Raw genomic sequence first — 4,503 nt, forward strand, 5'->3', positions numbered from 1 at the left:
ACAAATTTAAAGTTACTTAGAGACATTCATACAACCATACGTACAAAAATACATACATATCTGCAAAAAAACTTCCATACATACAAACATTCAAAATGAAGTCTAACATAAAGTAATGAATACAAACGTACATAGTCTTATACATAAGAAGAATGCAAATAAATTACCAATCATACATAAATTTACCTAATTGCTTACATACTTTTAAACCTGCAATCTATTATACAAAAACTTTTGTTTATACACATGCAAATATTTTGACTTAATATTTCTGCTGACCTTTAAAGTAGAACCATATTTAAACACACAAACTAGCTTACATTCACTTCACACTTTCAAGACAAATATGTACACACATTCAAACAAAAAGAGCCAGGCATTACAGACTGGCATTCATACGTCTTTACATACAATCATATAAACGTGCCTTTTATACTCATATACGAAAATACATAATCACATGCCTACAAACAGACATGGATCGTACTTTACAAGCATGCAACGGCTCATGTGTACAAACTTTCTTTTTAAACAGACATAAGACTTCAATCATAAATTTGTACAATTTGCAAACAAGCAAATTTTTTTAATGATTTTAAACTGAAAATCATACATTGATACAAAATAATTGCTGGTCTTCATTCACTCAATCAAGCGGACATGCAGTCACGAGTTCTTCTTACACAAAAACATACAAAAATACTTAACTTCTAAACACTCAAATGAATACACGCAACTAGTATGTACATACATGATTAATTACATTCATACATGCAAAAAGTTGTACACTTTTACATAGATACATCGTTTATACAAATAGACACACACGCAAGTTTTGCTTAGGCACATGCATAGATTTTACTTATTAGTTCTGCTGACCTTTAAAATACAACCACATGTAAGCACACAAACCAAATTACATTCACTTCACACTTTCAAGACCAATATATACAAACTTTCAGACAAAAAGAATCACGCATTACAGACTGGCATACATACGTCTTTACATACAACAAATAAACGTGCCTTTCATACTCATATACCAATATAGATAAGTAATTGCCTAAAAACATACATTGATACAAACTATTTGCTTGTATCCATTCACTCAACCAAGCGGACATGCAGTCAAGAGTTCATACTTACATAAAAACATACAAAGTTACATAACTTCTAAATAATCAAATGAATACACAAAAATATTATTACATATAGTAGAATACAAATAGTAGAATACACACAAGTATAACAAATAGTAGAATACACACAAATGAAAATAACTTGATTAATTACCTTTATACATGCAAAAAGTAGTACACTTTTACTTAGATACATAAAATTTACATGAATACCCACATACGCAAAGCATATGTGCGTACATATATACTATGCATATAGTATCTTATCAAACCTTCAAGCAGAAAAACTAGAACATTAGTAAAAATCAAGTTGGGTTATAGTTATTCTTCTAGTTACAATTGTTTTGGTTTACAAGCGCATAAGGAAAAAAAATGTACTCATACATACAAACACATCAACCTGCATACATACACGCATACACTAAAGATATTTACTTGCATTTGTTTATAAACACAAATATTCACACAAAAATATAATCATTACGTTTCACGTATAAATATATTCAAATACAGTCAAACCTACATACACAATTTGATTTTACAATGCAAACGTCGCAAGCAGAGATTTGCAAAAAAATGCCAGCTTTCAGCCATGTCATTTTCACAGTTTAGCAATTTTTTTCATCTTAAAAAAAAAAAAAATGGTGATAAACACTTTTTTAATATGTCTGTTGATCTCCCCAACGAATTTTCCAACGGTATCAAACTTCAAGTCAAAATTGACCAGTGAGTCATGAGAAGCGCTTTTAGTGGTCAGAAGAAAAAACTAAGGCTTACTAACTTGCATAGGACGGGAAAGTTTCAAAACAAATTGTTGAAAGTTTTTGTTGAACGGTTCGAATAAAGTTTTTTGACATATCGACAATTACTTTCAAGTAATTATTTAGTTTTGTACAGAAAATTTAAGACAGTTGAAATTTTGGTTCGAAACAAAAATTTTAGCCATTGTTCTAAAAATCTTAATCTTTTTAAGAATTTTTTGTTTTTTGATTCGTTTGTTAGTTCTGTAGTTTGATATATCTTCAGTTGACGATTAGGCTGCAAGTTTAACCGTACACCAAGTTACATTGACTAGAGTTGCACATTATGTTGTTTTCTGGCTAAACCATCAAAAATTTTATTGTTTAAAAAAATATATTCAGTTCTGAAAAAGCTATTTATACAGGTTCAACTGTTCTTTTTTTCATCTTTTTCCCTCGTATTCATGCAATATCGATAGTTTGAGCCATATTATGTTAGAAAATAATCTTTTAACTATGATAAAACTAACGGTAAAGGGTATAATTTAGAGGAAACAAAAGTTGTTCTAAGCTGACATCAACTCATTTTTTCAGTAATACAGAAAACTTTCGGTAAGTTTTTAATTTTGTGCAAAATAAACAACCCAATCTTCTTGTGCGATTTTGATTTTCTAGAACGAACGTTTTTTAGACATGATTCTAAATGAAACACAAATTTTTTTATAAATTTAAAGAATAAAGAGCAAAAAAAACTTTTGTTCTTTTTGTTTTATTCAATTTAGTTTACAAAACAAACAGCTAAACATTAATAATTTCAACTTAACTATTTGAAAAAAATAGCACAAAACACAAAACAGACTGAAAATTTTTCAATTGATGCCAAATATAACAGAGATTGATGCGTTCCAATCCTTTTTCTTGTTTTTTGCGAGCAACTGGCGTTTACATTTGGCTAATAACGGTTGTCTGCCTCCTGCACCAAGGGCTCACTGTTAGACTGATTTCTGCAATGAGAGTAACAAGGTGGAGCTGGTGGCTTCATTTCCAGGCCGACTTGGGCCTCTCGAAGAATGCGCTCATAAGGAGATGAGTAAATCTAGATCTTTGATTAGCATAATTTTGGCTATTTGCGCTGAATCGATGTTATAAACACCGATAATCAAAAAATCATCTTTTCTGATGGCCTTTTAAACCATATTTTTAAAAGATATAAATGGAATAAGATAACCTAAATGGAAAATATGGGATTTAGAGTGATCCAATTATCATTAATTGAATTTAATTATTGTCTAATAAGGAAAGATAATCTCTGTGAGCAGTCTTGTCAAAAATAGTACGTTCTTCAGCGGAATCAGTCAAAACTTACACATACAGTTTTTTTAAAGTTTTGCAGTAACGGAGAGCAAACATTGAATTGAAATGGGTAAAATTATGAATCAAATGATGAAAACACGCGCCTGCAGAGGCGTTGTTATTGCGCTAAAAACAGAACAAATCTTATCATGAATTGGAAATGAGTTAGCTGATAAATGCTTTGTTTTGTATAATCAAGACCACAAATTTTCTAACTTTTGATAGTAATTTTATCGACTCTTCTTCAAATTGAACAGTTTTGGACAAGTAATAAAACACAGCATAGTTATGGGCTCACGTTCATATCTTATATTCAGCGGCTAATCTGAAACGAACACATAAATTTCCCTATGTTTGATTGAGATTTATGATTGGGTATAGATGTCAGTCCACAACCAGAAAGATTTTCAAAGAGAAATCCTTTACATTTTAACCTGATTTAGTCTTACCAGAATTCGTTTATCTGCTGGGAAATTTATCCAATTTGGCTACGCTGTTTATGATCTATCACTGGCTGATAAGCGAATGTTTCGAATAAACTAGAAGTAATGTATATAAGTCCGTCTTTGATTTTTTACGCGTGTTTATCGGTATGTGTAATTGTTAATATTTATGTATATATGTTCAGAAGTGTAACAATAGCTAAGAGTTAAGCCACAAATCAAACTCAATGTAGCTTTGGTTCCAGTTAGTCAAGATTTTCTAGAACATTTTACTAGGTGTTGTATCTGTAGTATCTTCAACCGGATACTACAAAGTAATATAATTATGTGTAAATTGTGTGCATTGCATGTTCGATTTTTACATGTTTTACGGTTTGCTTGTATTGGAAATGTTATATCAGAAAAGATGTACAAGCATGTTGTTCCAAAAAGTTTTCGAATCAATTTAGGATAAATAATTGTAATTGGAAATAAAATTTGATGTCAAAATGAATCCAAATTCTTCTTTTTACTTTTCTTCATTATTCTAGATTGTTTCACCAGATGCTAAGTGGGTACAGATGATCAATCAGATTTGGATACGTAAAATTAGTGCATGTAGATAGGCATTGTAATCAATTTTTTTTTGTAATTGTAAGCACGATTAATACCTACTTTGTATGTTTTTGGTTATCTACATTTGGTTATAATAATTCATATGTATAAATTCACTTATGCGATCAAAAGTATGCCATCAGAAGTGCCACTTCAAGTAGAAAAACAATTCATCTCAAGTTTTTTTGCTGCTCTTGATTTCTGAAAAGTTCACCACATACTAAAAATTTCCCA

The sequence above is a fragment of the Symsagittifera roscoffensis genome, chromosome 2 (assembly GCF_963678635.1).
Source record: "Symsagittifera roscoffensis chromosome 2, txSymRosc1.1, whole genome shotgun sequence".
Classification (NCBI taxonomy): Eukaryota; Metazoa; Xenacoelomorpha; order Acoela; family Convolutidae; genus Symsagittifera; species Symsagittifera roscoffensis.